Source organism: Babylonia areolata, chromosome 32 (assembly GCF_041734735.1).
Source record: "Babylonia areolata isolate BAREFJ2019XMU chromosome 32, ASM4173473v1, whole genome shotgun sequence".
Classification (NCBI taxonomy): domain Eukaryota; kingdom Metazoa; phylum Mollusca; class Gastropoda; order Neogastropoda; family Buccinidae; genus Babylonia; species Babylonia areolata.
The window spans coordinates 1,863,960-1,878,182 of record NC_134907.1 but is presented as its reverse complement, the minus strand read 5'-3'; positions in this window follow the sequence as shown (position 1 = coordinate 1,878,182).

Genomic DNA, 14,223 nt, shown 5'->3' with positions numbered 1-14,223 from the left:
TACCCATGCATGCGAAGTCTGGATCCGGCAGAATCTGCGGAAGAAACCTATCGGTTCAACGGAGAGGAAGGCGGTTACAGCAACGCACTGTGGAGTGCAGAGAGCAAGATGAGACACCGAAAGGATATCTTGGTCATCCACTGCATCCGTGCTCATCCTCCAGTCGTCTCGACTTAGTCTTGCCACTGGAAATTGGTGGACCCGGACGAGAGAGTGAGGTTGACGTTGCGCAACTCCTCTTCACTTTAAACAAACTCATCGCGCAAGTCATCAGTCATCCAAAATGACCTTTCATCCTTCATCATTTCATCACCCCCAAGTCCTGTGGCGACAGGCGAGCGACGAAACGACAGGTGTGGAGTGGACGAGGAAGCGAAGAGCGACGTGAGGCTGGCGTTGTTTTTGCAGTAAAAACAGCACTTGTCAGCAAGCTAGCTGGAATCCCAAAGGGAGTCAATGATAGGCTTATGACCATGAAACTCCCACTGGCATCTGGCCAGAAGCACCTCACCATTGTCAGTGCCTACGCCCCAACCATGAGCAACCCGGATGAAGTGAAGGCGAAGTTCTACGAGGACCTTCACTCTGTCATTGCTGCTATCCCTAAAGCAGACAAGCTCATCATTCTTGGGGACTTCAATGCTAGAGTTGGCTCTGACTACATCTCCTGGGATGGAGTGATTGGAAAGCACGGTGTGGGCCACTGCAACCCAAATGGATTGCTTTTGCTTCAGACCTGTGCAGAGCACGAACTGCTGATAACCAACACAGTTTTCTGCCTCCCTACCTGTAACAGGACGTCATGGATGCACCCTCGCTCAAAGCATTGGCATCTCATCGATTATGTCATCGTCAGGAAAAGGGATAGGCAAGATGTACGTGTAACAAAGACCATGTGCGGCGCCGAGTGTTGGACAGACCATCGCCTTGTAGTCTCGAAGCTGAATATTCGAATCCAGCCCAAGAGACGCCCCCAAGGCCAGAAGGCTCCAAAACGGCTCAACATCGCTAAGCTGAAAAACATCACCATCAAACAGTCCTTTGTGGAGCTGCTGGAAGATCGTCTGGAATCCGCCTCTCTGGACAACCAGAATGTGGAGTCTGACTGGAGGACCCTGCGTGAGCTGATCTATAGTACAGCTTCGGAGACCCTGGGACCCATGACCAGAAAGCACAAAGACTGGTTTGATGAAAACTGTGATGAAATCAAGCAGCTTCTGGATGAGAAACGCCGTCTGCATCAAGCCTACCTGAGCAACCCAAAGTCCACATCAAAAAAGGATGTGTACGATGCCATCCGCAGGACTGTTCAGCAAACGTTACGCCAGATGCAGGATAAGTGGCTGAGTGACAAAGCTGATGAGATCCAGGGATATGCTGACAGGCACGATATGAAGAGGTTCTATGATGCCTTAAAAGAAGTCTACGGCCCCACATCCTCAGGATCATCACCCCTCCTCAGTGCAGATGGGAATACCTTGATCACCGAGAAGGAGAAAATTCTCGAACGCTGGGCTGAGCACTTCAACAGTGTCTTAAATCGCCCTTCCTCCATAAATGATGAAGCCATAGACCGTCTCCCACAAGTCCCCATCAACGAAGCACTGGACGATCCGCCAACACCTCTTGAGACCCAGAAAGCAATTCGTCTGCTATCCAGTGGCAAAACACCTGGCTCAGACTCCATACCAGCAGAGGTATACAAGGATGGAGGCACTGTGCTGACTGAGAAGCTCCATCAGCTGTACTCACTCATGTGGAAAGAAGAGATGATCCCCCAGGATTTCAAAGATGCATCTATCATTCACTTGTACAAGCGAAAGGGGAACCGGCAAGCCTGTGATAACCATCGGGGCATTTCCTTGCTCTCCATCACAGGCAAGATACTTGCCAGGATCCTACTAAACCGCCTCACAGCACACCTTGACCAAGGTCATTTGCCTGAGAGCCAATGTGGATTCTGGAAAGAGCGCGGAACCACCGACATGGTGTTTGCTGCAAGGCAGCTGCAAGAGAAATGTCAGGAGCAAAATGCTGATCTGTTCTCCACCTATGTCGACCTCACTAAGGCCTTCGACACCGTGAGTAGAGAGGGATTGTGGAAGATCATGGCCAAGTACGGATGCCCTCGGAAATTTATTTCCTTGGTCAGCCAATTCCATGAAGGCATGCAGGCTCGAGTCCAGGACAAAGGCGAAACATCTGCTCCTTTTGCTGTCACAAATGGCGTCAAGCAAGGCTGCGTCCTGGCTCCAACGCTGTTCAGCCTCATGTTCTCTGCAATGCTAACTGATGCCTTCAGAGATGGCGATGTTGGAATCGGCCTAAAGTACCGAACAGATGGTAAGTTGTTTAACCTCAGAAGGCTTCAAGCAAAAACGAAGGTCATGACAGACATCATCAGAGACTTTTTGTTTGCTGATGATTGTGCTCTCAACGCTGGATCTGAAGCTGACATGCAACTCAGCGTTGACAAGTTTGCCACTGCCAGCAGGAACTTCGGCCTTACCATCAGCACGAGGAAAACTGAAGTTCTCCATCAGCCAGCCCCAGGGAAACCCTACGTTGAGCCCAACATCACAGTCAACGGTCAGAGACTCAGTGCGGTGGAGCGGTTCACATACCTTGGCAGCACACTGTCACGAAATGCGACCATCGACGATGAAGTGAACGTCAGGATTGCAAGAGCAAGCGCAACTTTTGGTAGACTCAATGCAAATGTCTGGAACAGAAGAGGCATTAGTCTTGAGACCAAGCTAAAGGTCTACAGAGCAGTAGTTCTCCCCACACTACTGTACGCCTGCGAAACTTGGACAGTGTACCAACGACATGCCAAGAAGCTGAACCACTTCCACACAACATGCCTCAGGAAGCTACTGAACATCAAGTGGCAAGACAAGACCCCAGACACAGAGGTGCTCGCAAAAGCCACCCTTCCCAGCATCTTCACCATCCTGATGCAGTCCCAGCTTCACTGGGCTGGACACGTGGCACGCATGCCAGACCATCGGCTGCCCAAAAGGCTCTTCTATGGCGAGCTGCAACAAGGGAAGAGATCACACGGAGGTCAGAAGAAGCGCTTCAGAGATACTCTGAAAGTCTCTCTGAAAGCGTTTGATATCAACCCTGACTCCTGGGAGGAATCTGCAGTGGACCGTGACAAATGGCGTGCTGCTGTGCACAAAGGCGCCAAGTTGTGCGAGGCCAACAGGACTGCTGCAGCTGTTCAGAAGAGGCAGGCCAGAAAGTCACGGGCAAACAAGTTCCCTGACAATGGTATGCCTGTCTTTGTCTGCCCCAACTGTCAGCGAACATTTCGTGCGCAGATTGGACTATTCAGCCATCTGCGCATTCACAGATAGATTCATGAGCATCCTCCCCTCCCCACCCCACCACCACCCTCCCCCCATCCCCCAGCTGGATGACAACGATGGTCATCATCGATCTCGATGGACACACACCAGTGTTTCTGCCTGTATGTTTTTTTTTTTGTGTGTGTTGATTTGAATTGTGTGTCAGTATAACAGCTTTGCACAAGAAATTAGATACTTATTAGACAGGGAAAAGACTGTGTTGATTTGAATTGTGTATCAATATAGGGGGTTAGGGGGTGCACGAGAGGGGTAGTACCTCTAGAGGGGGGGCTTGTCACGCTCTTCCGGGAGTGGTTTGTCCTCTGTTGGTCCCCACCGGCACCCAGTCTCACCTATGGGTCCTAGAAGCTGCTAGCATGCAGCAACGCCCAACCCCCGGGCAACGGCTTTGACAGGTTGGCTAAACTAGCTGAGGGTAGCCGACGGGTCTCAAACCCTCGGTGAGTTAGGGCTTGTCTACCCAAGCATGTGAAGACTGGATCCGGCAGACTCTGCGGAAGAAACCTTCATGGTTCAACGGAGAGGAAGGCTTGCAGCAGAGCACTGTGGAGTGCTGAGGGCAGGATGAGGCACATAGGACATCCTGGTCATCCACTGCATCTGTTTCCATCTCCAGTCGTCTTGACTTCGTCTTGCCACTGGATACAGACGGTCTCGGACAAGAGAGTGAGGTCAACGGTGCGCAACTCCTCCTCACTATAAACAAAGTCATCGGGCAAGTCATCAGTCATCCTTTCTGTGAGGCCAACAAAATCGCTGCAGCAGAGCAATGCAGACAGGCCAGGAAAAGCAGTGCCAGCAAGTCCCCGACAGCCGCCACCATCCCCTGTCCACACTGCGTCAGAACCTTCCAGGCGCGGATTGGCCTGACCAGTCATCTGCGCACCTACAGAGCCCAACCCACCCACCCCCAGGATGACTAGATGGTCCTCGTCGATCGCGACGGACGAACCACACGTATCAGCTATGCACAAGAAGTTATATACTTATTAGACAGGGAAAAGACTGTGTGTTGATTTGAAGTGCGTATCAGCTTTGCACAAGAAATTATATACTTATTAGACAGGGAAAAGACTGTTGATTTGAATTGTGTATCAATGTAACAGTTTTGCACAAGAAATTATATACTTATTAGAAAGGTCAAAAGACTGTGTGTTGATTTGAATTGCGTGTCAATATAACAGCTTTGCACAAGAAATTATACTTATTAGACAGGGAAAAGACTGTGTGTTGATTTGAATTGTGTATCAATATAACAGCTTTGCACGAGAAATTATATACTTGCTAGACAGGGAAAAGACTGTTGATTTGAATTGTGTATCAATGTAACAGCTTTGCACAAGAAATTATATACTTATTAGAAAGGTAAAAAGACTGTGTGTTGATTTGAATTATGTGTTAATATAACAGCTTTGCACAAGAAATTATATACTTATTAGACAGGGAAAAGACTGTTGATTTGAATTGTGTATCAATGTAACAGCTTTGCACAAGAAATTATATACTTATTAGACAGGGAAAAGACTGTGTTGATTTGAATTGTGTATCAATGTAACAGCTTTGCACAAGAAATTATATACCTATTAGACTGGGAAAAGACTCTGTGTGTGTGTGTGTGTGTGTGTGTGTGTGTGTGCGCGCGCGTGCATGAGATCTTCATCTTCAGACCTAGAGTCTTAAAAGCAGAGCACTGTCTTTGTTGCAGCACTGTCGGTGGATGAAGACTGCAACAACGAAAGCTGTGTGGCGGGTGCGCAGTGTGTTGACAACACGTGCACGTGCAGACCTGGCGTGGCTAAACGTGACGGACTTTTGTGCCGTGAGTGGGGTCCTTCTCTTTCCTCTGTCTGCCTGCCTGCCCTTGATTCTTTACTGAGGCTGATAGTGAGTTTGTTTGTCTGTCTGTCTGACTTTGTGTGTCTGCCTCTGTTTCTCTCTGCAACCTCATTCACCTCATTCCCTCCATAGCTTCTCTCTGTATCTTTCTCTCTCTCTCTCTGTCTCTTTTTCTTCCTTCCTCTCTCTCTCTCTCTCTCTCTTTCACGCACACTCTCATATAATCTGCAGTTTTGAAGTTTAAACCTTACGCCACTTGAGGCGACGCCTGCCGACTGCAGGGGTTCACTACTGTAGGCGATGCCCGCTGACAAAACTATTAGAGTGACTTCCCATGATGCTCTTCTCTGCCTTGAATCACACAAAGGTGAAAGGTCAGTCCTTCACCTTCAGCCTCGATATCGTATTGCCTTTGTTTTGGAACGGGATGTGTCATTTTCACCGCCTGTTTTGACGGCAAACGAAGCAAGCCGAACTGCCGTCCCTCAACACTTGCTATGGACGCTCAGCCCAGTACTTCTAGCGGAATTCGTGCTTCTCGTCAGTATACTTTAGCTGACGCTGTAAATATTATTGTGAATGAAAGTCAAAACTCTCAGTTCGCTGCTGATAGTAACTCTGTGGAAGTGTGCTGATTCGCCATTCCGTCCGAATGACGAAACAAACTGACAACACTGACGAAGAGGAAGAAAGCCGTGGACGGAAAAGGTAGCGTGTTACTGCTTCAAGCGGGCTGCGATGTGTGAAGATAAAAATCGATTTTCAGAAGCATTATTGACAATATGCAACTACCTCTTTGCATTAAATTCACTGAGATTGATTGGGTGGTTAAAGTGATATTGTAATTTGAGTTCAGCAACCCCCATGTGTCTTGGTCGATCTTGTGCACAGGCAAGTTTCTGGCTGTGCTCTGGCTAAGCTGATTAGTTTCACTCTGGGCAGGCTGACTGACAGAGAAGTGGCGAAAGGTTTAAATGACCTGGATTTTTTCAGACTGATTAATAATCTTTTTTTTTTCAATTGATGAATCACATTGCTCAATTACATTGTCATAGGCCTATCTCTCTGACTTTAATCAGTTGCCATTTTCTTGCTGGACTTAATGTTTGGAGTTTGTGAATTTTCGGGGTTTTCCACAGGCCTTGAATTTGTAGTTCTTATAGCCTACAATTTTTAGTTTTGATTGATTGGATTTTGCAGTTCCAATTGTCAGGAATTTGAAGTTCTGATTGTCTGGAATTTGTAGTTGTGCTACTTCTACAAAGAGAGAGTGATGTCTCTTGAATTGGATTGTTGATGTTTTGCAGTCCTTGTAAAAAATGACGTTTGGAGCGTTTTTGGAGAGTGTTGTTATTTTTTTTAGCTGCGTGACATTTCTTCAATAAAGTGTTTGGCATTTTGTGAAATATTTATAGGGTATCATCGCCGTCACAGGTTCGTAACTGTCAGCTTCATCAGAGCCTTCCTGGTCTCGGCCTTGGTGGGAGGGGCAGCTAGCGAATCATTGACTGGTAGCTGTGGGAGGGCTGCAATTACCTCGTCAGATATGGACGAGTCCCTGTTGAGGAGGGTGTTGAAGTGCTCTGCCCAGCGGGCAAGGATGTCTTTCTTGTCTGTCAGGAGGGTGGTCTGGTCAAAGGCTCAGACAGGGGTTGATCCTGTGACTCTCGGCCTATACACAGCTCGGAGACCATCATGGAAGGTCTTCATGTTGTGAGCATTAGCAGCGGACTGAAGCTCTTTGGACTTTCTATCCCACCAGATGTTCTTCATTTCATGCAGCCTCTTCTGTATGAGTTGATTGGTTTGCAAGAACTGGTTCTTCTTCCTCGGGCAGTCTTTATCAGAAATGTGATCCTGATGCCGAATATGCAGTGTGTTCAGGAGCTAGGAGATTCCAGAGTCGTTCTCGTCAAACCAGTGTTTGTGGCTCCTCTGTACAAAGCCAAGTGTGTCAGCTGCTGCTGTGTACGCAGCATCTCCAAAGGTGCTCCATACCTCTTCTACATCAGTCGATGCAGAAATTTCTTGGAAAGCTGCTTGGATTTGCTGCTGCAGCATGTCCTTTGTGATAGGGAGGCGGTGGATGTTCAGCTTCCTAGGGGATTTCTGCCTGGCTGGTTGGAGCTTGCATGCAAATCTGATGTTCATCTTGCTGCGTACCAGGCGATGGTCCGATCAACAGACTGCTCCTGTCATGCAGCATGTAATGGAAACATTACCTGTCCCTCTGCCGGACAATCACATAGTCCAGCATGTGCCATTGATTGGAGTGGGGGTGCATCCATGTGTTCTTGTACTTGTCCATTTGTTGGAAGAGGGTGTTGGTGATGGTCAGTCCATGCTGCGCGCAGAGCAAGAGCAAAAGCAGTCCGTTGGAGTTGCACTTGTCAGTGCCGTGCTGTCCTAGAACTTTTGGCCATGAGAAGAAGTCCACGCTGACGCAGGCATTGAAATCCCCAAGGATGATCAGCCTGTCCTTTCTGTCTACTGCCGAAATGATGTGGCTGAGCTCTTTGTAGAAAGCTTCTTTGATGTCATCAGGGTTGGTCATCGTCGAAGCATAGCAGCTGATAGCTGTCGAGCAGCAATCCTTGGACAGCTTCAGATGCAAGGTCATCAGCCTATCGTTTATCCCATGTGGAAGGCTGTCAAGCTGTCGTGCAAGTTTGATTCGTATGGCAAAGCCCACGCGTGAGGTTCTTGGGGTGCCATCTGGCTTCCCAATGTAGTAGAAGGTATAGCACCCTCCAGCTTCCTCCAGCTCGGTTTCACTGGCAAACCTGGTTTTGCTCAGGGCTGCTGTGTCCACCTAGTAGCGATCAAGCATTCTAGCAGTGAGCGCTGTGCACCTTTCTGGTCTGAAAGGGTGCGAACATTTCAGGCACCCAGAGTTAGGGCATGACTCCTAGTTCTTTTATTCTGTTGTTTTCGACTGCTAGTGTTGGATGTCCAAGTAGGTGCGGTTTCCTACTAGGTACTAGGTGAGGCAGGCTTTGTTTAGGGATCCTTTTATCTCCCATTCCCAATGTGGGGAGAGCAGTGCTGTCCCTAAAAAGGGCTGCTCTGACACTGTGGGAGGATACGGGCGCCACATCTGCCCCAGTCTACGGCGGATGACCATCACCCCACAGCGTGCAAAGTCGTGACTAGGAACTGCCTGCAGCGTCCTATGCCTGTCCCCGTTACCACTTCTCCATCGCCACAGGGCTTGGGAAAACTGGGTGTTGAAGGGCTAGCTCATCGTTCCGACATAGCCTGGTTGCCTGACCAGCACAGGTGACTTTTTTTTAGTGAAGAGGAGTTGTGCAGTCCCTTCCCCACTCTCTCGCCTACTGACGCTCACAGTCCCACAGGTGCAGATACTGCCACATGTAGGACAGCTTCGGCAGGTGCAGGTTTTTTTCTTTGGAGGTCCGTCTCCTAGGAGGACTTCCAGCCAAGGATAACAGCTTCCTCTGCCCTTTGGTCATCCTCTTCCGCCTTGACAGTCGTTGGGAAAGATTTCCTCCTCCGCCTGGTCCGTCGCTGGGAGACTTCACATGTGTAAGGTAGTACTGGGTTACATGGTACCGGTAGCAAGGGCTATGCCACTGACCTGACCACAAGTATTGGTGGTAGCGTTACTAAAATGACTGAAACTAAAAACTATTGCATCTACAAAAACATTTAAAATGTCTTCAGGTCCAGGAAAGACTGTAGACTTACAAGACAGCAAATACTAATCTTAAATCTTTATAAATGACAGCTTTTGTTATAATTGTATGAAAAAAAAAGTGCTCTATTCAAGATTATTGGGGATAACGTGCTCTATTAATGCCAAAAATGATTATCCTTTTCGATATTTTTCAGGGTTTTGTCCCAAATTGAAGGCAAAATCACTATGTATGCATCACTTTTATGTAATTGTTTTCTTGTTTATACTTCATTATTAACTATTAATCAGCACAGCTGATCATACCAGTTCTAAAGTACCGACATCCAGCTGAACTATGCATGGTCCCTATATCAGCGCTTCAGTATAAAAAGGTTGACAGGAAGCAAGTCTTACAATACAGCATCAAAGGTATTACTGAAATAAGTAATGTAAAGTTGGTTTCCCAAACATCTGAACCATGTTGAGCTTTGTGACAAGACCTCTACGAAGCTGGGCATTGAAACCACAGATCTAAGAATAGATCTAGTTGATCAGTGGTATAAAACGAGGTCTCCACTTTTTCATTAAACGGACGTTGCTCCTTAAAAGATCTGGGGTCATTTTATAAAGTATTTTAAAGAAAAAACAATGAACTTTTCAGTGATAGGTTTGTCTAAAAGATTTATTTTGTCTGGAAGTGCAGTAGAGGCTGTATTGAAGGTAGGTTTGATGATGATGATGATTGTGCGAGCCGTGGTGCCGATGGCTGTGATAATCGTGTCTGTGGTAGTTTTGATGATTGTTATGGTGATGTCGCTGATAGTGATGATGATTGTTATGATGGTGTCGTTGATAGTGATGATGATTGTTATGGTGGTGTCACTGATAGTGATGATGATTGTTATGGTGGTGTCGCTGATAGTGTTGATGATTGTTATGGTGGTGTCGCTGATAGTTTTGATGATTGTTATGGTGGTTGTTATGGTGGTGTCGCTGACAGTGATGATGATTGTTATGGTTCTGTCGCTGATAGTGATGATGATTGTTATGGTGGTGTCACTGATAGTGATGATGATTGTTATGGTGGTGTCGTTGATAGTGTTGATGATTGTTATGGTGGTGTCACTGATAGTGATGATGATGGTTATGGTAGTGTCGCTGACAGTGATGATGATTGTTATGGTGGTGCCGTTGATAGTGTTGATGATTGTTATGGTGGTGTCACTGATAGTGATGATGATTGTTATGGTGGTGTTGCTGGTAGTGTTGATGATTGTTTTGATTGTGTGATGTTGATGATCATGATGCCTTGCCTTGCTACAGTAAGTGAAGTGGAACATATTGTGCAGTTCAGTGGTCTTCAATTTGAATTGTAGATGTGCTACAGCAAGTGGAACATATTGTGCAGTTCATTGGTCTTCAATTTGAATTGTAGTTGTGCTACAGCAAGTGGAACATATTGTGCAGTTCAGTGGTCTTTAATTTGAATTGTAGATGTGCTACAGCAAGTGGAACATATTGTGCAGTTCAGTGGTCTTCAATTTGAAGTGTAGTTGTGCTACAGCAAGTACAATATATTGTGCAGTTCATTGGTCTTCAGTTTGAATTGTAGATGTGCTACAGCAAGTGGAACATGCTGTGCAGTTCAGTGGTCTTTAATTTGAATTGTAGATGTGCTACAGCAAGTGGAACATATTGTGCAGTTCAGTGGTCTTCAATTTGAATTGTAGTTGTGCTACAGCAAGTGGAACATATTGTGCAGTTCCAGTGGCCTTCAATTTGCAATGTGTAGTTGAGCTAAAGCAAGTACAATATATTGTGCAGTTCAGTGGTCTTCAGTTTGAAATGTAGTTGTGCTACAGCAAGTGGAACATGCTGTGCAGTGCCAATGGATGGGATGGTGGGGAGCGATTGCAACCAGGTAGAGGGATGTGTAGACCCCCTGGCCAGGTGTGTGAACGACGCGTGTCAGTGCAAATCCTCTGCCGTCATGGTCAGAACCGACTTAAGCTGCAGTGAGTGGTGTCTGGCACTGGTGTCTGTGGGGTGTTTGTGTCACGTTGAGTCTGTCTCATGGTTTGCTTCCTGTCTGTGATGTGACTGTGTGTGTGTGTGTGTGTGTGTGTGTGTGTGTGTGTGTGTGTGGTTCTGTTTGCTGTCTGTCTCTGTGTGTTTGTGTGTGTGTCCAGGTCTATCTCCTTGTAGATGTGTTGTAAATATGTCCTTACACTACTTATACTACTATCACCCAAGCTTTTGTGATACAGTTTTGTTTGTTTTTTAAAAGTTAGTTTTAGCCAAAGCCCGTGTGCCCGGAATCCAGACTTCATCAGTCATTGCTCTCTAGGGATAACCTTGGGCGCTCACTTCGGCTCACCCTGGAGGGTATATGATGATGTAGTGTGACAAGGGCACTTGAGAGTTTGATTATCCATTAACATGATGATTAAAACTGCTTAAAACTAAATCATAAGAACTAAGGGAGAGTTAAGATGACAACTAAAGGAAAGAACGATATACTTAAGTTTGTGAATCACCATAAGCAGCAATCAGTACCATTTGTTGTATACTCTGACAGCGAATCAATTCTAGACCTAGTAAAAGATAAATCAGCAACAAAACAAGAAATCATGTAATGTCAAGCTTCAGTATTAGACTTATTAGAAGTGATGGTGTTGCATGCAAACCAATGACATTCCTAGGACCTAATGCAGCTAAAACATGCATCCACAATCCGTACAAGGTATTGCAGTTTGTAAAGATATTTGTGATAAACCTCTAAGTTTTTGATAGAGTTAGAGACCACGACCACATCACAGGCTTATACAGAGGGCCGGCACATTATGAATGCAACCTGAGACTAATAATTAAACCAGATCAAGTGGATCTATCAATCTTTGCGCAAAATATGTGTGGCAATGATTTGCATCAGCTAAGTCAAGAACTTGACAACACAGCCCTTGGTAAAATCATATGTATTTCAAATAATATGGAAAAATACATCTCATGAAGCTGCAGCGAGTTGACGTTTGTAGACAGTCAACAGTTCTTGTTAGCGTCATTAGAAAAAACAAACAAACTGATGCACAAGGCAAGGAAAACCTAAACCACACAAGAGCTCACTTCAGAGACAATGAGAAGTTTGAACTGATGACACCAAGGGTGTATTTCCAGATGAATATATTGACAGCTTTGACAGGCAAGGAAACAAGTTTACCCCCCAATAGGAACTTTTTAGCTCTCTAACAAATGAAAACACCAGCTGATTACATGATACTCTACTTGAATAGTGATGTTCTACTACTCACGGACATCTTTAAGAACTTAAGAAAGACATGTATGACAGTATACAAACTGGATACACATCGTCAGGTCTTGCTTGGGATTCTCTAATAAAAGTAACAGGAGTGGAACTAGAGCTGCTCACTGACGTTGACATGTACAACATGTTGAGAAAGGCATCAGAGGTGGCATTAGTATGGTCCCGATATGGTACGCTAATGCAAACAACAAATACATGACAGAATACAACCCCGAACTACCATCATCATACTTGATGTACTCAGACACCAACAACTTGTATGGATGGGTTTTGATGCAGCACTTACCTAGAGCCAACTTTAAATGGCAAAATGATATCAAAATTAAAGAGGTACAAACCAAAGCTGATGATGCTGATCAAGGTTTGATTGTGGGAGCAGATATCAGTTACCCTGAATGTTTACATAATCTATGAGTACCCTCTGGCACCAGAAAAGCTGAAGGTGCAGCATGAAGATCTATCACAATACGAGCAAAAGCTAAGACGAAAATCAAATTTGACGGGTGAAGAAGTAAACAAGCTTGTGCCCAACCTTAGAAGCAAAGAGAAGTATGTAGTGTACTACAGAAACTTAAAGCTCTACACCCAGATGGGTTCGAAAGTAATAAAGATTCATGGAGCAGTTGAGTTCGACCAATCCCCATTAATAGCCCCATTTATAGAGATGAACACCGACATGAGAAAGAAGGCAACAACTGATACAGATGCAGACCTATTCAAACTAATGAACAACACACAACAACTGATGCAGATGCAGGCCTATTCAAACTAATGAACAACACAGTTTTTGGCAAAACAACAGAGAACATCAGAAGGCGTGTTAATATTGAACTGTTCAGGGAAAGTGACGAACAAAATATAAAGAAGCTTTAGCATCCACTAGAATTATTTCCTCAATCACAACAGAAAGTTTTATGATAATACGATTCCCATTTTGGTCTCTTTTGATATCTTTAACCTTAAATTCAAAATTATTGTTAAACAGTTCTGCTACTCCTCTTGAGTTTGCTTAATGGGAAGGAAAACAAGCTGTATATCCCCATTCAGACTCTTCATGGGTATATTTGTCTAATTTCTTATCAAAGTGTGCATGTTGTAAAGCGATGAATTGAATATGCTTTTCATTTTAGATAGTAAAATACGTCTTTCTTTTTCTTACATTTCCTAGGCTCTGGTAGTTTAATGACGAAATAACTAAATTATCTATTTTATGTGCATTTTTTTTTTTTTTTTTTTTTTTTTTTTTTTTTTACTTTTTTTTTTGATAAAAGATTTTTTTAAATCAATTATAAACATACAGAAAAAAGTCAAGACATGACATACTGTTAAACAAGTTGAATACAACTTGGACTAATTTTCAATTCTTCTGAGCAATCATTAATCCCACACACAAAGGCGAAAAGGAATATAGCATCGGAAAAGAAGTTGGGTGTCTGTTTCCTATCAGTCTGTAGTGATTGTATGTGTGCAAGTCAGTCTGTGTGTCTGTTTGCCATATGTCTGTTGCTTTGGGTCTGCTGTTGTTTTCCTGTGCACGTGGTGAGGGAGGAAGGGTGGGGCAAAGGGGTGTGCGTGTGTGGAAGTGTGTGTGTGTGTGTAGTGGGGGTATTGGGATGACCGGGTGAGTTGTTCGTGTGGATGTGAAGGTGTGTGTGTGTGTGTGTGTGTGTAAGTGAGGGAGGGGGGTGCATGGGTTGAAGATGATCGGGGAGTTGTTTGTGTGGATGTGAGTGTGATAGTGGGCTTGTTATCGCAAATCAGTTTGCGCTGACGTTTTAAAGCCCGCTTCCATATCTGAAAAGAAATGGAAGCAGCGCTTACGATTGATTTTAAGAAAGATAGGGACAATTAAAATTTTACTAAATGCTGCAAGACAACAGTCTGACGCGAAGAGTATACCATTACGAACACAGCGTCCGCATTCCAAGCTCGCCTCGCGCGCGCCTGTTTTCCTTTTGTTTCAAGCTCGCTAGCTGGTTCCAAGGTCGTGGCGCACTGGATTTGAAGTCGGCGCGAACCTACAATCTTGTTTTCAATGATCGCTTCTTCTGTCT